Here is a 25,315-nt window from a genome sequence, read left to right as displayed (position 1 = left end):
GGTGAGATCCCCCGAGACCTTTATGGGCTGTACCACGTCTGCCACCCCTTCCTCCCTTTGAATATCTTTCTCAAATCCACCGATATGTACCTACCATACACCAGTGTCACAATCCCCAGGAGGCTGCTGCACCTCTACCTAGTGTACATGCACCCCCTGATCTGCACAATGACATGTACCTACCATACACCAGTGTCACAATCCCCAGGAGGCTGCAGCACCCCCACCTAGTATACATGCACCCCCCGATCTGCACAGTGACATGTACTTGGCGTCCATCACTGTCACAATCCCCAGGAGGCTGCAGGACCCCCACCTAGTATGCATGCACCCACTGATCTGCACAGTGACATGCACTTACCATACACCACTGTCACAATCCCCAGGAGGCTGCAGTACCCCCACCTAGTGTACATGCACCCCCTGATCTGTACAGTGACATGTTCCTACCATACACCAGTGTCACAATCCCCAGGAGGCTGCAGCACCCCTACCTAGTATACATGCACCCCCTGATCTGCACAGTGACATGTACTTACCATACACCACTGTCACAATCCCCAGGAGGCTGCAGTATCCCCACCTAGTATACATGCACCCCCTGATCTGCACACGGACATGTACTTACCACACACCACTGTCACCATCCCCAGGAGGCTGCAGCACCCCCACCTAGTATACATGCACCCCCTGATCTGCAGTGACATGCATTTACCATACACCACTGTCACAATCCCCAGGAGGCTGCAGTACCCCCACCTAGTATACACCCTCCCTGATCTGCAGTGACATCCACTTACCATACACCACTGTCACAATACCCAGGAGGCTGCAGTACCCCCACCTAGTATACATGCACCCCCTGATCTGCACAGTGACATGTACTTACCATACACCACTGTCACAATCCCCAGGAGGCTGCAGTACCCCCACCTAGTATACATGTACCCCCTGATCTGTACAGTGACATGTACTTACCACACACCACTGTCACCATCCCCAGGAGGCTGCAGCACCCCCACCTAGTATACATGCACCCCCTGATCTGCAGTGACATGCATTTACCATACACCACTGTCACAATCCCCAGGAGGCTGCAGTACCCCCACCTAGTATACACCCTCCCTGATCTGCAGTGACATCCACTTACCATACACCACTGTCACAATACCCAGGAGGCTGCAGTACCCCCACCTAGTATACATGCACCCCCTGATCTGCACAGTGACATGTACTTACCATACACCACTGTCACAATCCCCAGGAGGCTGCAGCACCCCCACCTAGTATACATGCACCCCCTGATCTGCACAGTGACATGTACTTACCATACACCACTGTCACAATCCCCAGGAGGCTGCAGCACCCCACCTAGTATACATGCACCCCCTGATCTGCACAGTGACATGTAGTTACCATACACCACTGTCACAATCCCCAGGAGGGTGCAGCACCCCACCTAGTATACATGCACCCCCTGATCTGCACAGTGACGTGTACTTACCGTACACCACTGTCACAATCCCCAGGAGGCTGCAGTACCCCCCACCTAGCATACATGCACCCCCTGATCTGCACAGTGACATGCACTTACCATACACCACTGTCACAATCCCCAGGAGGCTGCAGCACCCCCACCTAGTATACATGCACCCCCTGATCTGCACAGTGACATGTACTTACCGTACACCACTGTCACAATCCCCAGGAGGCTGCAGTACCCCCACCTAGTATACATCCCCCCTGATCTGCACAGTGACATGTACTTACCATACACCACTATCACAATCCCCAGGAGGCTGCAGCACCCCCACCTAGTATACATGCACCCCCTGATCTGCACAGTGACATGTACTTACCATACACCACTGTCACAATCCCCAGGAGGCTGCAGCACCCCCACCTAGTATACATGCACCCCCTGATCTGCACAGTGACATGTACTTACCGTACACCACTGTCACAATCCCCAGGAGGCTGCAGTACCCCCACCTAGTATACATCCCCCCTGATCTGCAGAGTGACATGTACTAAGCGTACACCACTGTCACAATCCCCAGGAGGGTGAAGTACCCCTCCCCCCCTAGTATACATGCACCCCCTGATCTGCACAGTGACATGCACTTACCATACACCACTGTCACAATCCCCAGGAGGCTGCAGCACCCCCACCTAGTATACATGCACCCCGTAATCTGCACAGTGACATGTACTAAGCGTACACCACTGTCACAATCCCCAGGAGGGTGAAGTACCCCTCCCCCCCTAGTATACATGCACCCCCTGATCTGCACAGTGACATGTACTTACCATACACCACTGTCACAATCCCCAGGAGGCTGCAGCACCCCCACCTAGTATACATGCACCCCCTGATCTGCACTGTGACATGTACTTACCATACACCACTGTCACAATCCCCAGGAGGCTGCAGTACCCCCACCTAGTATACATGCACCACGTAATCTGCACAGTGACATGTACTAAGCGTACACCACTGTCACAATCCCCAGGAGGGTGAAGTACCCCTCCCCCCCTAGTATACATGCACCCCCTGATCTGCACAGTGACATGTACTTACCATACACCACTGTCACAATCCCCAGGAGGCTGCAGCACCCTCACCTAGTATACATGCACCCCCTGATCTGCAGTGACATGTACTTACCATACACTACTGTCACACTCCCCAGGAGGCTGCAGCACCCCCACCTAGTATACATGCACCCCCTGATCTGCAGTGACATGTACTTACCATACACTACTGTCACACTCCCCAGGAGGCTGCAGCACCCCCACCTAGTATACATGCACCCCCTGATCTGCAGTGAAATGTACTTACCATACACCACTGTCACAATCCCCAGGAGGCTGCAGCACCCCCACCTAGTATACATCCCCCCTGATCTGCACAGTGACATGTACTTACCATACACCACTGTCACAATCCCCAGGAGGGTGCAGGACCCCCACCTAGTATACATGCACCCCCTATCTGCACAGTGACATGTTCTTACCATACACGACTGTCACAATCTCCAGGAGGCTGCAGCACCCCCGCCTAGTATACATGCACCCCCTGATCTGCACAGCGACATGTACTTACCATACACCACTGTCACAATCCCCAGGAGGCTGCAGCACCCCCGCCTAGTATACATGCACCCCCTGATCTGCAGTGACATTTACTTACCATACACCACTGTCACAATCCCCAGGAGGCTGCAGCACCCCCACCTAGTATACATGCACCCCCTGATCTGCACAGCGACATGTACTTACCATACACCACTGTCACAATCCCCAGGAGGGTGCAGGACCCCCACCTAGTATACATGCACCCCCTGATCTGCACAGTGACATGTACTTACCATATACCACTGTCACAATCCCCAGGAGGCTGCAGCACCCCCACCTAGTATACATGCACCCCCTGATCTGCAGTGACATGCACTTACCATACACCACTGTCACAATCCCCAGGAGGCTGCAGTACCCCCACCTAGTATACATCCCCCCTGATCTGCACAGTGACATGTACTTACCATACACCACTGTCACAATCCCCAGGAGGGTGCAGGACCCCCACCTAGTATACACGCACCCCCTGATCTGCACAGTGACACGTACTTACCACACACCACTGTCACAATCCCCAGGAGGCTGCAGTACCCCCACCTAGTATACATGCACCCCCTGATCTGCAGTGACATGCACTTACCATACACCACTGTCACACTCCCCAGGAGGCTGCAGCACCCCCACCTAGTATACATGTACCCCCTGATCTGCACAATGACATGCACTTACCGTACACCACTGTCACAATCCCCAGGAGGCTGCAGCACCCCCACCTAGTATACATCCCCCCTGATCTGCACAGTGACATGTACTTACCATACACCACTGTCACAATCCCCAGGAGGGTGCAGCACCCCCACCTAGTATACATGCACCCCTGATCTGCACAGTGACATGTTCTTACCATACACCACTGTCACAATCTCCAGGAGGCTGCAGTACCCCCACCTAGTATACATGCACCCCCTGATCTGCACAGTGATATGTATTTACCATACACCACTGTCACAATCCCCAGGAGGCTGCAGTACCCCCACCTAGTATCCATGCACCCCCTGATCTGCAGTGACATGCACTTACCGTACACCACTGTCACAATCCCCAGGAGGCTGCAGCACCCCCACCTAGTATACATCCCCCCTGATCTGCACAGTGACATGTACTTACCATACACCACTGTCACAATCCCCAGGAGGGTGCGCACCCCCACCTAGTATACATGCACCCCTGATCTGCACAGTGACATGTTCTTACCATACACCACTGTCACAATCTCCAGGAGGCTGCAGTACCCCCACCTAGTATACACGCACCCCCTGATCTGCACAGTGACACGTACTTACCACACACCACTGTCACAATCCCCAGGAGGCTGCAGTACCCCCACCTAGTATACATGCACCCCCTGATCTGCACAGTGACATGTACTTACCATACACCACTGTCACAATCCCCAGGAGGCTGCAGTACCTCCTCCTAGTATACATGTACCCCCTGATCTGCACAATGACATGCACTTACCGTACACCACTGTCACAATCCCCAGGAGGCTGCAGCACCCCCACCTTGTATACATCCCCCCTGATCTGCACAGTGACATGTACTTACCATACACCACTGTCACAATCCCCAGGAGGGTGCAGCACCCCCACCTAGTATACATGCACCCCTGATCTGCACAGTGACATGTTCTTACCATACACCACTGTCACAATCTCCAGGAGGCTGCAGTACCCCCACCTAGTATACATGCACCCCCTGATCTGCACAGTGATATGTATTTACCATACACCACTGTCACAATCCCCAGGAGGCTGCAGTACCCCCACCTAGTATCCATGCACCCCCTGATCTGCAGTGACATGCACTTACCGTACACCACTGTCACAATCCCCAGGAGGCTGCAGTACCCCCACCTAGTATACATGCACCCCGTAATCTGCACAGTGACATGCACTTACCGTACACCACTGTCACAATCCCCAGGAGGCTGCAGTACCCCCACCTAGTATACATGCACCCCGTAATCTGCACAGTGACATGCACTTACCGTACACCACTGTCACAATCCCCAGGAGGCTGCAGTACCCCCACCTAGTATACATGCACCCCGTAATCTGCACAGTGACATGCACTTACCGTACACCACTGTCACAATCCCCAGGAGGCTGCAGTACCCCCACCTAGTATACATGCACCCCGTAATCTGCACAGTGACATGCACTTACCGTACACCACTGTCACAATCCACAGGAGGCTGCAGCACCCCCACCTAGTATACATGCACCCCCTGATCTGCACAGCGACATGTACTTACCATACACCACTGTCACAATCCCCAGGAGGGTGCAGCACCCCCACCTAGTATACATGCATCCCCTGATCTGCAGAGTGACATGCACTTACCGTACACCACTGTCACAATCCCCAGGAGGCTGCAGTACCCCCACCTAGTATACATGCACCCCCTGATCTGCAGAGTGACATGCACTTACCGTACACCACTGTCACAATCCCCAGGAGGCTGCAGCACCCCCACCTAGTATACACGCACCCCCTGATCTGCATTGTGACATGTACTTACCATACACCACTGTCACAATCCCCAGGAGGCTGCAGCACCCCCACCTAGTACACATGCACCCCCTGATCTGCACAGTGACATGTACTTACCATACACCACTGTCACAATCCCCAGGAGGCTGCAGCACCCCTGCCTAGTATACATGCACCCCCTGATCTGCAGTGACATGTACTTACCATACACCACTGTCACAATCCCCAGGAGGCTGCAGCACCCACACCTAGTATACATGCACCCCCTGATCTGCAGTGACATGCACTTACCGTACACCACTGTCACAATCCCCAGGAGGGGGCAGCACCCCCACCTAGTATACAAGCACCCCCTGATCTGCAGTGACATGTACTTACCATACACCACTGTCACAATCCCCAGGTGGCTGCAGCACCCCCACCTAGTATACATGCACCCCCTGATCTGCACAGTGACATGTACTTACCATAAACCACTGTCACAATCCCCAGGAGGCTGCAGGACCCCCACCTAGTATACATGCACCCCCTGATCTGCACAGTGACATGTACTAAGCGTACACCACTGTCACAATCCCCAGGAGGCTGCAGTACCCCCACCTAGTATACATGCACCCCCTGATCTGCACAGTGACATGTACTTACCATACACCACTGTCACAATCCCCAGGAGGCTGCAGTACCCCCACCTAGTACACATGCACCTCCTGATCTGCACAGTGACATGTACTAAGCGTACACCACTGTCACAATCCCCAGAAGGCTGCAGCACCCCCACCTAGTATACACGCACCCCCTGATCTGCACAGTGACATGTACTTACCATACACCACTGTCACAATCCCCAGGAGGGTGCAGCACCCCCACCTAGTACACATGCACCCCCTGATCTGCACTGTGACATGTACTTACCATACACCACTGTCACAATCCCCAGGAGGGTGCAGGACCCCCACCTAGTATACATGCACCCCCTGATCTGCACAGTGACATGCACTTACCATACACCACTGTCACAATCCCCAGGAGGCTGCAGTACCCCCACCTAGTATACATGCACCCCCTGATCTGCACAGTGACATGTACTTACCATACACCACTGTCACAATCCCCAGGAGGCTGCAGCACCCCACCTAGTATACATGCACCCCCTGATCTGCACAGCGACATGTACTTACCACACACCACTGTCACACTCCCTAGGAGGGTGCAGCACCCCCGCCTAGTATACATGCACCCCTTGATCTGCACAGTGACATGTATTTACCATACACCACTGTCACAATCCCCAGGAGGCTGCAGCACCCCCACCTAGTATACATGCACCCCCTGATCTGCAGTGACATGTACTTACCATACACTACTGTCACACTCCCCAGGAGGCTGCAGCACCCCCACCTAGTATACACGCACCCCCTGATCTGCAGTTACATGCACTTACCATACACCACTGTCACAATCCCCAGGAGGCTGCAGAACCCCCACCTAGTATACATGCACCCCCTGATCTGCACAGTGACATGTACTTACCATACACCACTGTCACAATCCCCAGGAGGCTGCAGTACCCCCACCTAGTACACATGCACCCCCTGATCTGCACAGTGACATGTACTAAGCGTACACCACTGTCACAATCCCCAGAAGGCTGCAGCACCCCCACCTAGTATACACGCACCCCCTGATCTGCACAGTGACATGTACTTACCATACACCACTGTCACAATCCCCAGGAGGGTGCAGCACCCCCACCTAGTACACATGCACCCCCTGATCTGCACTGTGACATGTACTTACCATACACCACTGTCACAATCCCCAGGAGGGTGCAGGACCCCCACCTAGTATACATGCACCCCCTGATCTGCACAGTGACATGCACTTACCATACACCACTGTCACAATCCCCAGGAGGCTGCAGTACCCCCACCTAGTATACATGCACCCCCTGATCTGCACAGTGACATGTACTTACCATACACCACTGTCACAATCCCCAGGAGGCTGCAGCACCCCACCTAGTATACATGCACCCCCTGATCTGCACAGCGACATGTACTTACCACACACCACTGTCACACTCCCTAGGAGGGTGCAGCACCCCCACCTAGTATACATGCACCCCTTGATCTGCACAGTGACATGTATTTACCATACACCACTGTCACAATCCCCAGGAGGCTGCAGCACCCCCACCTAGTATCCATGCACCCCCTGATCTGCAGTGACATGTACTTACCATACACTACTGTCACACTCCCCAGGAGGCTGCAGCACCCCCACCTAGTATACATGCACCCCCTGATCTGCACAGCGACATGTACTTACCACACACCACTGTCACACTCCCTAGGAGGGTGCAGCACCCCCACCTAGTATACATGCACCCCTTGATCTGCACAGTGACATGTATTTACCATACACCACTGTCACAATCCCCAGGAGGCTGCAGCACCCCCACCTAGTATACATGCACCCCCTGATCTGCAGTGACATGTACTTACCATACACTACTGTCACACTCCCCAGGAGGCTGCAGCACCCCCACCTAGTATACACGCACCCCCTGATCTGCAGTTACATGCACTTACCATACACCACTGTCACAATCCCCAGGAGGCTGCTGTACCCCCATCTAGTATACATGCACCCCCTGATCTGCACAGTGACATGTACTTACCATACACCACTGTCACAATCCCCAGGAGGCTGCAGCACCCCCACCTAGTATGCATGCACCCCTGATCTACACAGTGACATGTACTTACTGTACACCACTGTCACAATCCCCAGGAGGCTGCAGCACCCCCACCTAGTATACATGTACCCCCTGATCTGCACAATGACATGTACTTACTGTACACCACTGTCACAATCCCCAGGAGGCTGCAGCACCCCCACCTAGTATACATGTACCCCCTGATCTGCACAATGACATGTACTTACCATACACCACTGTCACAATCCCCAGGAGGCTGCAGCACCCCCACCTAATATACATGCACCCCCTGATCTGCACAGTGACATGTACTTACCATACACTACTGTCACAATCCCCAGGGGGCTGCAGCATCCCCGCCTAGTATACTTGCACCCCCTGATCTGCACAGCGACATGTACTTACCATACACCACTGTCACAATCCCCAGGAGGCTGCAGCACCCCCACCTAGTATACATGCACCCCTGATCTGCACAGCGACATGTACTTACCATACACCACTGTCACAATCTCAGGCAGGCTGCTGTGCTCCACTTGACATTCGTACATGTTCTTCTCATCTCCCTCCTGAACTTCCACCGTCGCCTTGATCTGATAGGTTCCGTCAGGATTGGGAAGGAGCTGACTCCACTCCAAGGGCATCTCCACGCCACTCCTGACCCATTTCACCTCGATTTCTCGGGGGTAGAATCCATATGCGTAGCAGGTCAGGAGGGTGCGGTCGCCAGACTTCCTTCTGGAAACCATTGTTCCAGGGGGGACTGGAGGAAGAAAGAAAAATCCCAATTACACCCCATTTGCACCACAAGGGCAACCACATTTGAAATTGTGCAGAGGGCGAGCAGAACTTTCTGAAAATTAGCAGATCTGGATTGTGGGTGAGAATCTCATTGGAGGTTGGAGGGGGCGAATCCCCCCTGAAGAGGCACTGCGGGTCCATCACATAACTGGCACCAGTAATAATAATAATAATAATAATAATAGCCAATAGTACCCGGCAAGAGTTCAGTGCCTGTGCAACTCCTACTTTTACCCTTGACCCAGAGCACGGCTGTGCTCGTGACCAACCTGCACCCCACTGCTGCCAACAGTCCTCACAGTCATGCGATGAAGAACGAGGTTACACAGATCTCGGCGCCTACCAGGACCCGGGAGAAGTGCTGCCCACATGCCCTTGGTTGGTCGTCATCAATTTTGCCAACTCTGCCAACCCCGCCTTGGGACATCCTACAAGGACTCTCCCCCCGGTCTCCTAGAACAGGCACTACTTGATTTCCAATTCAGGGCCATGTTCCCTCTGGGAAAGAAGAGGACGGAACCTGAACGCTTGAATAAGACTCTCCCGCTCATTGGGCCCCAGTAAATAAGTCAATATCCCTCAATTCCAGTCTTCCCCACAACCGTCAAACTCAAGGGTCGCTTCTCGCCAGGAAAGGTGCTCAACCGGGAAATAGCAGACCAGGTGAAAAAGGGGTGATCCGAATGGGGGCATGTAAAGCACTGCAGGGGTCTGGAATCATGGATCTGGTGTATAACACGGGGTCTAAGGTAAGGGGGGATCCACACTGGGGAATCTAAAGCACTGCAGGGGTCTGGCCATCACACATGTGTATAACACAGTGTCTAAGGTAAGGGCGATCTACACTGGGGCATCTAAAGCACTGCAGGGGTCTGGTTATCATCAAACATGTGTATAACATGGGGTCTAAGGTAAGGGCGATCCACACTGGGGAATCTAAAGCACTGCAGGGGTCTGGCCATCAAACATGTGTATAACACAGGGTCTAAGGTAAGGGCGATCTACACTGGGGCATCTAAAGCACTGCAGGGGTCTGGCCATCAAACATGTGTATAACACAGGGTCTAAGGTAAGGGTGATCCGCACGAGGGAATCTTAAGCACTGCAGGGGTCTGGTGATCACACATGTGTATAAAACAGGGCCTAAGGTAAGGGCGATCCACACTGGGGCATCTAAAGCACTGCAGGGGTCTGGCAATCAAACATGTGTATGACACAGGGTCTAAGGTAAGGATGATCCGCACGGGGGAATCTAAAGCACTGCAGGGGTCTGGCCATCAAACATGTGTATAACACGGGGTCTAAGGTAAGGGCGATCTACACTGGGGAATCTAAAGCACTGCAGGGGTCTGGCCATCACACATGTGTATAACACAGGGTCTAAGGTAAGGGTGATCCACACTGGGGCATCTAAAGCACTGCAGGGCTCAGGCCATCACACATGTGTATAACACAGGGTCTAAGGTAAGGGCGATCTACACTGGGGCATCTAAAGCACTGCAGGGGTCTGGCCATCACACATGTGTATAACACAGGGTCTAAGGTAAGGGCGATCCACACTGGGGAATCTAAAGCACTGCAGGGGTCTGGCCATCACACATGTGTATAACACAGGGTCTAAGGTAAGGGCGATCCACACTGGGGCATCTAAAGCACTGCAGGGGTCTGGTGATCATCAAACATATGTATAACACAGGGTCTAAGGTAAGGGCGATCTACACGGGGGCATCTAAAGCACTGCAGGGGTCTGGCCATCACACATGTGTATAACACAGGGTCTAAGGTAAGGGCGATCTACACTGGGGAATCTAAAGCACTGCAGGGGTCTGGTTATCATCAAACATGTGTATAACACGTGGTCTAAGGTAAGGGCGATCTACACTGGGGCATCTAAAGCACTGCAGGGGTCTGGCAATCAAACATGTGTATGACATGGGGTCTAAGGTAAGGGCGATCTACACTGGGGAATCTAAAGCACTGCAGGGGTCTGGCCATCAAACATGTGTATAACACAGGGTCTAAGGTCAGGGCGATCCACACTTAGGCCTCTAAAGCACTGCAGGGCTCTGGCCATCACACATGTGTATAACACAGGGTCTAAGGTCAGGGCGATCCACACTGGGGCATCTAAAGCACTGCAGGGCTCTGGCCATCACACATGTGTATAACACAGGGTCTAAGGTAAGGGCGATCCACACTGGGGCATCTAAAGCACTGCAGGGGTCTGGCCATCACACATGTGTATAACACAGGGTCTAAGGTAAGGGCGATCCACACTGGGGCATCTAAAGCACTGCAGGGGTCTGGCCATCACACATGTGTATAACACAGGGTCTAAGGTAAGCGCGATCCACACTGGGGAATCTAAAGCACTGCAGGGGTCTGGCCATCACACATGTGTATAACACAGGGTCTAAGGTAAGCGCGATCCACACTGGGGGATCTAAAGCACTGCAGGGGTCTGGCCATCACACATGTGTATAACACAGGGTCTAAGGTAAGCGGGATCCACACTGGGCATCTAAAGCACTGCAGGGGTCTGGCAATCAAACATGTGTATAACACAGGGTCTAAGGTAAGGGCGATCCACACTGGGGAATCTAAAGCACTGCAGGGGTCTGGCCATCACACATGTGCATAACACAGGGTCTAAGGTAAGGGCGATCGACACTGGGGCATCTAAAGCACTGCAGGGGTCTGGCCATCACACATGTGTATAACACAGGGTCTAAGGTAAGGGCGATCGACACTGGGGCATCTAAAGCACTGCAGGGGTCTGGCCATCACACATGTGTATAACACAGGGTCTAAGGTAAGGGCGATCCGCACTGGGGCATCTAATGCACTGCAGGGGTCTGGCCATCACACATGTGTATAACACAGGGTCTAAGGTAAGGGCGATCCACACTGGGGAATTTAAAGCACTGCAGGGGTCTGGCCATCACACATGTGTATAACACAGGGTCTAAGGTAAGGGCGATCCACACTGGGGCATCTAAAGCACTGCAGGGGTCTGGTGATCACACATGTGTATAACACGGGGCCTAAGGTAAGCGGGATCCACACTGGGGCATCTAAAGCACTGCAGGGGTCTGGTGATCAAACATGTGTATAACACAGGGTCTAAGGTCAGGGCGATCCACACTGGGGAATTTAAAGCACTGCAGGGGTCTGGCCATCACACATGTGTATAACACAGGGTCTAAGGTAAGGGCGATCCACACTGGGGCATCTAAAGCACTGCAGGGGTCTGGTGATCACACATGTGTATAACACGGGGCCTAAGGTAAGCGGGATCCACACTGGGGCATCTAAAGCACTGCAGTGGTCTGGTGATCACACATGTGTATAACACAGGGCCTAAGGTAAGGGCGATCCACACTGGGGCATCTAAAGCACTGCAGGCGTCTGGCCATCATCAAACATGTGTATAACGCGGGGTCTAAGGTAAGGGCGATCCACACTGGGGCTTCAAAAGCACTGCAGGGGTCTGGTTATCATCAAACATGTGTATAACACAGGGTCTAAGGTAAGGGCGATCCACACTGGGGAATCTAAAGCACTGCAGGGGTCTCGTATCCTTACACCCGTGTACCCGATGCAAGTGGTTTAGTAAAAATAAATGTCACATGTCTTTGGACATTCTTAATCCTAGCGCAGGCCTTTCCCCACTGTCTGTTAACTCTACACCCAAGACCCTACTCCATTTAGTCCAGATGTGAATCATCACCGGGGACATACTAGCTGAAATCACCTTGGGGTATAGCAGCGATATGGCTGTCAGGCCTGTTCCCAAGCCTTGCACCGTTTAAAAAACTAAGTTGGATTCTGGTGTTTCAGAAAGCTAAATCCACTACTTGCAATGGTGCATATTGAATACATGGCCCCTTCTTGATCCCAAACTCCAGTCACAAAGGAAAGCTAACCTTGCTCCCTTATAAAGTGGCCTATTTAACAGCACTCCGCCCTGCTCCCCTGAGCCATATCTACCATTGGAGCCTCTGGCAGTGTTTTAGTCCCCGTATGGGAGCGCTTTGCTCTGAAAAGGACGCCTCGCACTTAACCTTCTGTAATCCAAGCCTGTCTCCTTTTACCATGTCAATAGCTGAAGGTAACCCTCCCCCCAGGGTGCACTAATAACAAAATACTGTTAAGATATTCGTCCATCTACCCAATGGGGAGCCACCCCTTTGGGATCTAGGGAGGTGAGGCTGCTAAGCTTAACAATCCCCAGGGGACAGGGCAAGCAGGATCTCACTGGGGGACCCCCGCCCCCCCTTGCAGGACAGTCCCAAGATAGGCGTATTTGTTACTCCTCCTTATCCCAAAAAGATACATTTTATTGGTGAAATGGGAACTAAACGTTGTACTGACTCAACTTCATACACAAGTGGTTGACTTGTCTTCTGACCCTTTCAGACACAGCTTAAGCCTGAGAGCAAAGGCACGGCCTGCATTGGTGAAGGGAGAACGAATCACCTGCGGAGCGGCAGAGGCAGAGAGCCCTCCTCTGGGAGGTGTGTTCAGAGGGGGCAGAACTACGCTGGGCGTGGCAAATGAACACATGGACCAATCAACGGACACAGACGCTGGCTGATGGAGAACCCGGTAAACCCCAGGGGGGTCTCGCAAGGAGAAATCAGCGGTGGGTCTGGGGACAAGAGCTGGAGAGGCGCGAAGGCGTCGAGAGAGAGAAGCACCAGCGCCAACCACGATGAAGACTAGAGAAAACTAGAAAAAAAAGACCCCAAGCCGGGGTGCTAGAAAACGTACCCTAGGGCGGGGTGAGAACAAGTCTAGCTCAAGGAGGGGCAAGAGAAGCTATAGCCCACCATGCTACGCGAAACTGTACCCCAAGCCGGAGTACTAGAAAACATACCCTAGGGCGGGGTGAGAACAAGTCTAGCTCAAGGAGGGGCACGAGAAGCTATAGCCCAGCATGCTATGAGAAACCGTACCCCAAGCTGGGGTGCGAGAAAACCCCAAGCTGGGGTGCGAGAAAACATACATCAGGGCGGGGTGAGAACAAGCATACCCCCCCCCCCCCAAGGTAGAGGAGGAGACGCTATAGCCCAAGACTGGCTACCAGAAACCATACCCCAGATCAGGGTGTACAAAACCAAAACCCTGAGAGTGGTGAGAACAAACAAACCCCAAGCCAAGGCACAAGAAACCAGAGTCTAAGCTGGGGCGAGAAACCCAAAGATCCAGTTAAGGATATCACACATTGGAGAGCTTCAAATGTGATTCCTGGGCGGGGGAACCCAGGGAAAATAGCTGGTATGGACTAAAATCAGGAAGCAAACCAGGTTGGTTCACAAACCAAAGGCTGAGACAAACTACCTGATAAACATTAGGGAGGAAGAGACCAGGGGCGAAGGAGACATAAAATCTGGGAGCGACAGGGGACACCTTGGGGACTTTGCTACAGACAGAGTAAAATGAACTGTCAATTTATTTGTAGTGAGTGATGATCACACAAAAAACACACATTTCTTTTGCGCGCTCTGTACGCATGTTAAATTCTTTTGCTATTGTTTGTATGTCAGCCAGATCCATTATATCTTTGTGTATATTGCACACACAAGCATGATTGCGTCTAATGTGTAATGTGAATATTGGCGAGATGGCTTAAGACAGACACCCAGCTCATCTGTGCAATTTCGGATGCAAGCGATACAAAAGAGAGACAAAGGAGAGTTTTAACATGATAATACCCACAGCAGAAACACAGGTGTTTCGAGTGCCAAAGGTTAATCACGTTTGCAACAGTGGTGTGTTTTTAATCAGAGTACATGCAAATTGCACATGGGATAAAGTATACTGCAGTCACCGACCAAGGTGAGCCATGACCACGTACAGGAGCGAAGCTGAAGCTCGAATCAAGGTCAAGAAACATACACTATACTATACTTGTGTGTGTCGTAGCAGAGTAATGACTGCTTAAAATGCATGGTCACCCCACTATCTGCTTTAATATTTGCAAGCAAATTCGAATGGTGGCAGAGAATCTGGCAGAGAGAGCAAGAGCACATTAGGGGGGGGTTTGGTGGGGGGCAGATCTCTCCTGCCTTGTTTAGTCCAGTCTGCATGAACACCCAAAACTGTGAGAGGTAATATAGGAAGACAAAAAAGGGAGAGCCTCAACAGGAATGTAGGGTAATCCACAGAGAGTAAATGTTACACAGCATGATAACCTACCTATGTAGCCCCCATAGGCGACTTCCCTACATCAAGGCACTCAGGGGAAAACTGTGCTTGTGAAAGAGGCTACAATGAGAGCACCCGAAGCAGCTTCATGTCATTACAGGAAATAGGTGCGTGTAATTAATGAACTATTGCTTTCAAGCAAACACATTCTTTCAGCAGAGGTGACAAACCCAGCACATGCTGAACCCCAAAAGCAGAGGAATGCCAGCGTTCTAAGGATTGGCCCAGTCTGGGCTGGTTGTGGGTAGCATTGTGAGGACACTCCTAGAATCTTCCATTCAGGCAAGGAATGGTTTAGTGCTACTGTCCGGGATTTTTCCACGGAGCAATTCTTAACTACTGTCGAGAAAGTGTGGCATAGCCTGGGAAAGCTTATATGCTATGGTAAAACATTGTCCTGTGTAGCGTGGTAAGCTTCGGATTAAGGGTGGCAGTGCTGCCAGGTTGCAGAACACACGTGCCTCTGCTCACTATTCCCATTTAAGATACTTAAAAAGAGTTTCTAGTCCTAAAATGTATTCTTTTCAACATCCCTCCAGCTAGAAGTTCCCTTCCACCAATGTGCCTTGATTACAAAGGTAGGCAACTTCCAATTCTCTCCCAATGTCCAACATTGGCGATTCCCATTTTGACCATTAATGGTTAGGACAAGAGACATGGCCGATTCTGAGCCTTTGAATCCTGGACATTTTCTAGGCCCCCTTTATGCAGGCACATCAGTTAGGGGCTGGGGGCAGCCTTTTGACAGGCGGTGCACATGGACACCGAAGAATGTAAGGGGTGCAAACCAGTGGGCTGCTGTGAGATTACCGGCTGGCCGCTTTGCCATGGCAGTTTCACAGGTGTTGAAAAGACACACACAGCACCTCTTAAGCCAGTGGCCAGTGCTAAGCCTTTCAGTAATCATCTGAATACCACACCTCCCCTAATACCCGCACTGTGCTGCAGTTTCCCTATTGCATTTCAGGGTAGCTGCAGGGTGACCGGGTAACCGTGACCCGGTCCCTGATGTGGCATGGGGCCAGAGTGGGTTACGGTACGAGTAGGACTGTGTTCCTTTCAGGCAGCCGACCCGTCACCCCACCCATATGCAGAGGGGCATGAGAACAAGAGGCAGGATAGAAGAAAACTGGGACAGAGACGGCCGGGAGACACATAGGCAAACGTGGAAGAAATAAAAAGCAGTGTCTATTTTTAAAGGTGGATCCAAATTAAACACTTGTCCACCCATCCAATGAACAACTACTGACCTCTGCCCACACCCGAATCCCTGCTACAGGCATACCCCTGCCCACACCAGAACCGCTGCTGCAGGGATACCTCTAGCCACACCAGAATCCCCGCTGCAGGGCTACCTCTGCCCACAGCAGACAGCCCAGCAAGCAGCAAGTGAGACTGCAACCACTTGAGTTTTGCTGGTCACTGCTGCAAAAGCAAATAGGATGTGACCGTCCCCACCCAGCCTGAGACTCAGCACGCAGCACTGCTGCCTCAGTCAGCCTGCTCGCTCATGCTCCGTGCTCGCTTCGATGGCAGTAGTCAGCAGCACTGTGACTGGACTCCAGAGGCTGCGCAGCAGGGTACTGCGCAGGGGCACGTGCAGTTTGTTTCTCGCCCGAGCAGTGCCTGGAGTCATATGCTCAGGCGCGTGGCTAGGGCCGTGGCACGCCACAACGAGCAGAACTGTCGTCTTTGCATACAAGTGAAGTTGCAAACAACTGTCCGGCCAGGGCTGCCACAAGGTGTGGTGAGGCCCGGAGCAACCTACATTTACTAAGATTATTCCACAGAACTGCTGCAGCAATAGAGAAGCCCCGGCCGCCAACCCCGTCTCTGTTGTGCTTTTGAACAACCAATTGTTCGGAGGTGGCTGAGCGTAGATGATGAGTGGGGCAGTAGCGCATGAACTTAGCTTGAAGGTATTCTGCACCCGGACCATGAATGGCCCGGTGTACAATGCACAAGGTCTTAAATTCAACTCTTTGAGCCACAGAAAGCCAATGCAGGTTCCGTAATACGGGAGAGATGTGCGCTCCAAAAGGGGAGCCAGTGGCGACCCTTGCGGCCAGATTTTGCAACTGCTGCAACCGTTTAATCATGCCCTTAGGTTGGGCCAGGTACAGCGAGTTGCAATAATCTATACGTGATAAAACCATAGCGGCAACCACAGGAGGGTGTAGTGAGGCCAGGATCAGAGGTAATACTCCTCTCAAAATCTTCAACTGAAAATGGCCAGCCTGACAGACCGCAGAGACTTGTTGGTCCATGGACAAGGATGCAGATAAAACCACACCCAAGTTTTTCACTTTCTTAACTGGAGTCGGTAAGGGCCCCAGGGAGGAAGGCCAAAAACAGGACACCTAGAGTGTGGGATCAGGAGGATAGCCCACCACCATCACCTCAGTCTTGTCCCCATTCAGTTTGAGTCCATTGTGGTTCATCCAATCTCCAACCGCAGTCAGGCAGCCCCGCAAGCACAACAACACCTCAGCCTGATCCAGGTCTAATCTGATCAGTGTCTGGGTGTCGTCGGTATAGGAGTAGCACCTGACGCCAAAGGAGCGGATAAGACACACCAGGGCCCCTATATTTATATTTAACAGAATAGACAACATGGAGGAGCCTTGGGGCACTCCACAACTGAAGTGACAAGGAGCAGAAAGAAAAGGAGGCATTGAGAGGGTCCGAGTACGATCCGCAAGGAACAAACTGAACCAGGCAAGTACCTGTCCAGATACGCCAAACTGGGAGAGACGAGACAGCAAGATGGAGTGGTCGACAGTGTTGAATGCCGCTGACAGATCTGACAAAATCAGGGCACCCACTCCACCTGCATCCACCAGTCTGGTCATATCGTCCAGAACGGCGACCAAGACACTCTCCGTGCCACAACCAGGACGGAACCCGGACTGGACAGGGTCTAGAAAATTAGAAGATTCTAGAAAGGTAGATAGAAGGGGGTTCACCAGTGATTCCAAAGGTTTAGCCAAGAAAGGGAGGAGCGAGATAGGCCGGAAGTTAGATGGAACAGTAGCGTCCAAAGTAGTTTTTTTCAAAAGGGGGATCACCCTGGCAGACTTCAACACCCGAGGGACGTATCCTGTTTGAAAGGAGTCGTTAATTGCATCAAGTTACAAGCAGAAGCTCCGTAAACCAACTGCCTCCACTGCATTTAAGCTTGTAGCTGTGCTATGTGCATTTTGCCACACAGATTATCTCTCAAGAGGACCAGAGTGCAGAAATAAAGAGGTGAGAAGGACAAAGGGGCACGGCAGGAGGTCTGTCTGAACAGGCATGAGGGACACCCGCCTGTAAATGCTGTGGCTGGCACTGCCTTGGTTCTCACCGTTACTCTATATTGGAAACAATTAGAAGTGCTGGTGTAACATCATTTTTTTTCCTACCCATCAAAAAATTCCTACCTACAGAAAAATGTGAAAAATACAGGAGGAAGGAACATTTGACAGGGTAGGAAGACCTGACAGCATTGGCAATGTTACATTTCCCTATCTGTTATAAAATCCAACTGATTAGAACATTTGACAGGGTAGGAAAATCTGACAGCAGAGGCCTGGGAAAGAGAGCAGCATTGCAGGACCCACATTGGGACCCACTAAGTAGAGGTGGGTGCTCAATCCTAGAGCACCAGGGACATGAAAGAGGGGCCTGACATCTTCCAGAGCCTATATTTTCCAGGGGGAATGGCCGTCATGGAAGCCCCGACACAGACTGGGACTCTGAGCTCACAGACCCGCCATGGACAAACTGTGGTGGCTCCGTGTGGATAAAGTGTGTGGGGCTTCAACCCTATTTTTTTAATTTAATACCTTCAAAGCGAGGCTTAAGCCCCTTGCAAAGACTTCCCCTTTCACATATAATTCCCACGAGAGAAAGATAGATCAAGATTTGGTAGGAAAAGCTGCTCAATCAGGGCAGAGGGTGGGATATTTAAGCATGGCAAAGGAAACAGGAAGTGAGGTCAGAGGAGGAGAAAGAGGCAGAAGTGGCAGAGTGTGAAGGCAGTTATTGGAGCGAAGTGAGGTATTGGCAAGGGGGTGCAATGGTACTACAGAGTGAATATTTGAGTTTGTGTGGCAGATGGATAGAAGCTATTCTAAGGAGTGGATGGGACGTGAATGTTACTGCATGAAAGGAGAGTGATTGTGTAGTGGAGTGGCAGGCGAGGAGTAGTAGTGGAACGAGGGGAGCAGCAGCACTCATGGGAGAATGTTATGGGTAGTAGAAGGAGGGGAGTAGTAGTGGAACGAGGGAGCAGCAGCACTCGTGGGAGAATGTTATGGGTAGTAGAAGGAGGGGAGTAGTAGTGGAACGAGGGAGCAGCAGCACTCGTGGGAGGATGGTATGGGTAGTAGAAGGAGGGGAGTAGTAGTGGAACGAGGGAGCAGCAGCACTCGTGGGAGGATGGTATGGGTAGTAGAAGGAGGGGAGTAGTAGTGGAACGAGGGGAGCAGCAGCACTCGTGGGAGGATATTATGGGTAGTAGAAGGAGGGGAGTAGTAGTGGAACGAGGGGAGCAGCAGCACTCGTGGGAGGATATTATGGGTAGTAGAAGGAGGGGAGTAGTAGTGGAACGAGGGGAGAGGAGTAGTAGTGGAACGAGGGGAGCAGCAGCACACGTGGGAGGATCTTATGGGTAGTAGAAGGAGGGGAGTAGTAGTGGAACGAGGGGAGCAGCAGCACTCGTGGGAGGATGTTATGGGTAGTAGAAGGAGGGGAGTAGTAGTGGAATGAGGGAGCAGCAGCACTCGTGGGAGGATGGTATGGGTAGTAGAAGGAGGGGAGTAGTAGTGGAACGAGGGGAGCAGCAGCACTCGTGGGAGGATGTTATGGGTAGTAGAAGGAGGGGAGTAGTAGTGGAACGAGGGGAGCAGCAGCACTCGTGGGAGGATGTTATGGGTAGTAGAAGGAGGGGAGTAGTAGTGGAATGAGGGAGCAGCAGCACTCGTGGGAGGATGGTATGGGTAGTAGAAGGAGGGGAGTAGTAGTGGAACGAGGGGAGCAGCAGCACTCGTGGGAGGATGTTATGAGTAGTAGAAGGAGGGGAGTAGTAGTGTAACGAGGGGAGCAGCAGCACTCGTGGGAGGATGTTATGGGTAGTAGTAGTAAAAGGAGGATTACTAGTCATGAGAGGAAGAGGAGTGGTAAGAGGAAGGGTAGTGGTAGTGAAGGAGTAACAGTCGTGAGAAGAGGACGAGTAGTAGTGAGAAGAGAAGTGGTCATAGTGAGAGGGGGAATAAACATAGTAGCAGTAGGAGGAGGAGGAGGGGGAGTGGTAGCAGGAGCAGTTATAGTAGTAGTGGTTCAGGAGGAGGAGGGGGAGTGGTAGCAGAAGCAGTTATAGTAGTGGTGGTTCAGGAGGAGGAGGGGGAGTGGTAGCAGAAGCAGTTATAGTAGTGGTGGTTAAGGAGGAGGAGGGGGAGTGGTAGCAGAAGCAGTTATAGTAGTGGTGGTTCAGGAGGAGGAGGGGGAGTGGTAGCTGAAGCAGTTATAGTAGTGGTGTTGGTTCAGGAGGAGGAGGAGGGGGAGTGGTAGTAGGAGCAGTTATAATAGTAGGAGTGGTGGTGGTGGTTCAGGAGGAGGAGAGGAGTGGTAGCAGAAGCAGTTATGGTAGTAGTCGTGGTGGTTTAGTTTAGTTTGGTTTATTACTTGTATTGCGCACGAAACCCCAGGGTATTCGGGCGCATCGCATACGGTTACTCTCAGCTTGGTTGTACATAGGAAAACATTTAGTTACAATGTAGTTATATAATGTCAAAAAGCATATTTACAATAAACGATTTTTACAAAATATTTACACAGAGGAGCATATATACAATAATAGATTTTACAGTGTAATTACAAGGGGATGTCCAGAGTATAAAAAGGGGCTATTGCTTAGCTGTCAGAGTCTTTGAGCAACTTTATAAGGTTGTGACGATATTTTGTGTATGATGGTTCTAGTCTGAGGGTGGCAGGAAGTAGTTCCACAGCTGGGTAGCCTTAACCTGGAAGCTGCTTCCTCCCACTCTGGCAAGTTTGAATCTGGGGGTTAGGAGACAATTTGTGTTGGAAAGTCTGGTTAGTCTGGTCTCCGGTTTAGTGACGATTCTGTTCACAAGATAACGGCGGGCTACTTTATTTACACATTTATGTGTAAGGGAAGCGACTTTAAAGTTTTATTTTGTCAATTGTGGACAACCAGTTGTTAGCTCTTCTAGTGTCAGATATATGTGCTCTCCTTGCAATTCCGAGTGCAGCTCTAAGAGCATTATTTTGCTGAAGTTGGATTTTCTTGGTAGTTTGTCTACTCGCCCCAATGTACATAGCTTTGCAATAGTCGAGCTTTGATAGTATAAGAGCTCTAGCAAGGGTAATACAACTGTTATTGGAGAGGAAGGCTTTGCCCGCTCTAATCAATTTACAGGTGTAGGCTGTGGTCGAGGCCAGCGTATTTACCTGTTTGTTGAAGGAGAGGGTGGAGTCCAAGTAAAACCCCAGGGTTTTTACTTCCTTAGCGACTGTAATGATATTATTGTCGATATTGAGGGCTGAGTATTTAGGACTTCATTTTTTGAGAGATGCTGGGGTGCCCAGGATGATGATCTCTGTCTTGTCATCATTCAGGCATAGTCCATGGGAGGCCATCCATGCCTGGATGATGAGGTAAACCTTATTCACCAAGGCCAAATCCTTTTCACAATCACCAGTAATTGGTAGGAGGATCTGCGTACCATCTGCACAGTTAGTGTAGGTGATACCCAGATGATCCAGATCATAAAAGAGGGGCTTAGTGAAGATGTTGTATAAGGTAGGCGAGACACATGAACCCTGGGGAACTGTTAAGGCAGAATCCTATGCAGTACCCTTTGGGACCACTAGACAGGATTAAGCTCACAGGTGTTAGGACAAATTCACCTTTGGTACAAGCCCGTGCCACACAGGAACGTGGTAGCGAGGTCGAGTGGCCAGACCTATCTCAAGAGTTAGATGAGCAGTACAGGGGATTACACAGGAGTACGTCAATTACAGTGATTCAACTAGACACTTACAAGGCTACTTTGTATAAGAATATATATTTCTTTCTTTCTGGAAAGTATTTTCGAACAGGTCACTAGAAAAGCAGTTAAAATCAGAATAGTGAACAAGGTAACTTCGAAACACACTTCTAATGATTGCAGACAAGTCTATGGTCCCAAGCAAGGAGACCGATAAATGGCACTCTACAATCCTATCTATGGGAGGGTTAAAGCATAATATGGCAAAGTAAGGTATAATGAAAAGACCAGTCCTAACGGATCGAGGCAGCACAATCTAATAAGGGCATTAACCAACAGGGTAGATCTACAAAAATGCCTATGCCAAAGTCAATGGTAAAAGTCAAATTGCCCAAGATCACACGGTTCTCTGTAATAACTAATAAGTTGTTGTGCAGGTGAAAAAATGAATCGGACTGTAGCGGATAATGTTAGTCGAGGTGAAAGCAGCACACCAGCCTTTCAAACCCCCGAAATCCAGCAAGGCTGCTGAGGGACTCACTAGATGAGGGAAATTAGCCACTATGGAGAATTCCTCCCTAACACTCGCTCAATGGTAAAATCAAACCCTTGCAGGCTGATAGACCATCTTAATAGTTTGGGGTTTTCCCCTTTCATTTGCATTAACCATCTCAAGGGTTGGTGGTCAGTCTAAATAATGAACGTAGTACCATACAAGTACGGCCTAAACCTCTTCAATGACCACACAATGGCAAAACATTCTCGTTCAATTGTTGCCCACCTTGTCTCCGGTTCCTTCAGCTTCCTGCTGATGAAGCAAATGGGGTGTTCCCTACCCTTCTCATCCAGTTGACTAAGGACTGCACCTATTCCTGTATTTGAGGCATCAGTTTGCACAATGAAGGTTTGTGGATAGTCAGGAGCTCTTAGAACTGGAGCTTGACAAAGGGCTCTCTTTAGGCATTCAAAGGCTTGATTGCACTCCTCATTCCATTTGACCTTTTTAGGGAATTTTGGAGAGGGGATGACATTCAAGGGAGAAGCTATAGTCCCATAGTTCTCTGTGAAGTTCCTATAGTATCCAGTGAGACCTAGGAAGGCCATATCTTGGGTTTGAGTAGTGGGGGTGGCCCAGGACTGTACAGCTTGTACTTTGCTGGGCAATAGCCTGATTTCACCTCCTCCTACCTCATGTCCAAGGTAGACCACTTTACTCTGACCAATTTGACATTTGCTTGCCTTTATGGTCAGATGGGCCTGCTCAGGAGCCTGCAAAACATATCCCAGGTGATCAATATGTTCTTTCCATGTAGGGCTGAACACTGCCATGTCATCCAAGTATGCCATGCATAGGTCCTCCATCCCATTCAGAACTTGATTCACCATCCTTTGAAATGTAGCAGGGGTGTTCTTTAATCCAAAAGGCATAACTTTAAATTGATAGAGGCCAGCTGGAGTGGAGAATGCAGTCTTTTCCTTGGCATGGTCTGTCAAGGCTATTTGCCAATAGCCTGACGTCAGATCAAATGTACTGAGGTACTTGGCGGCACCAAGTTTATCCACCAGTTCATCTGTCCTTGGTAAAGGATGGGCATCAGTCTTGGTGACTGCATTTAGAGCTCTATAGTCCACGCAGAATGTCAACTCCTTGGATCCTGCCTTTAGTACTAGTAGAACTGGACTAGCCCATGGACTGGTAGTGGGTTCCATTACCCTGAGATCAAGCATCTTGTTGGCCTCTTCCTTTATGTGGGTTCTTAATGAATCTGACATCCTGTAACCTCTGCTTTTTACAGGTAAACAGTCACCAGTCACCAGCACAAGTCTCATACCTCAAAAGAAATTGCCAATATTACCAGAGATTATTACGCCGCATCAGGCCCTACCTTAACACAAAAATAGCGCCACCATCGCTAGAGACACTATCCTGTCCCGACTCGATTATGGGAATGCATTGATGCTTGGGTCTAGTAACAACTGCATCAAACAATGCCAAATAATTCAAAATAACGCTGTTAGGTCCATCACCGGGAAACCCAAGCGCGATCATATCACCCAAGACAGAATCGGCCTTCATTGGCTCGCCATAGAGGAGCGCATCAAATTCAAATCCTTGACGCTGGTTCACCGCTGCCTATACGGCACGGCCCCATCATATCTCAAAAAGGAATTCAATTGGTACGAACCAAGCCGATGTCTAAGATCAGCTAAACAAGGGCTACTCAAAGTTGCCCATACCAGAGTAAAAGCCACTGGACTCGGGAGGGCTTTTCCCACCAAGGCAATTGCTCTCTGGAACGAGCTTTCAGGCCACCTTAGATTGGAAAGTAACTACTTTTCATTTAGAAAGCAGCTGATAACTTTACTTTTTCAGTAGTTGTTACATATTCAGCTGTGGACTCATACTGAATCCATTTCTTCTCTGTTTTATGTAGTCCCGTGATCTCTTCTACTTCATGTTTTTGTCGCGCCCTGATGCTTGCGAGCTGCAGCGCGTTATAAATATATAAATAAATAAATAAATACCAGTTAAAATGTCATGCTGGCCCCAAGGGGTCAAGCCTGGTGATAGTGAGAACAGAGGGGCAAACTGATTTAACAGTCATTTTGCATTCCTCTTGTTCTTAGGGGTCAGATGGGGAAAGAGTTTTACTCCTTCCACTTTCTCATCTAAGGGCTGTCCTCTGAGGAGGTCAGGCAGAGGTTCACTCTCCTCCTCCTCTTGAGTTGAAGCTAGAAGCAAAGTGTTGTAATGATGTTTCTCTTTGGGAGCAGTGAGAGCTAGTGTTGATGACATAGGCAGAGCAAGGTCCTCTATGATGTCATTGGAACATTCACTTGCATGTGTTGTTTTACGTTCTAAAGTTGTCAGTTGATGGAGGTTTTGGTGGGGAAGGATCTCGTATGTTCGGGGGTCTTTCTTGCTTTCATTTATCTTAAATAAATGCGAAAC

The sequence above is a fragment of the Ambystoma mexicanum genome, chromosome 13 (assembly GCF_040938575.1).
Source record: "Ambystoma mexicanum isolate Mex_15411 chromosome 13, UKY_AmexF1_1, whole genome shotgun sequence".
In the NCBI taxonomy this organism is placed as follows: domain Eukaryota; kingdom Metazoa; phylum Chordata; class Amphibia; order Caudata; family Ambystomatidae; genus Ambystoma; species Ambystoma mexicanum.
Note: the sequence above shows the minus strand (reverse complement) of the source record.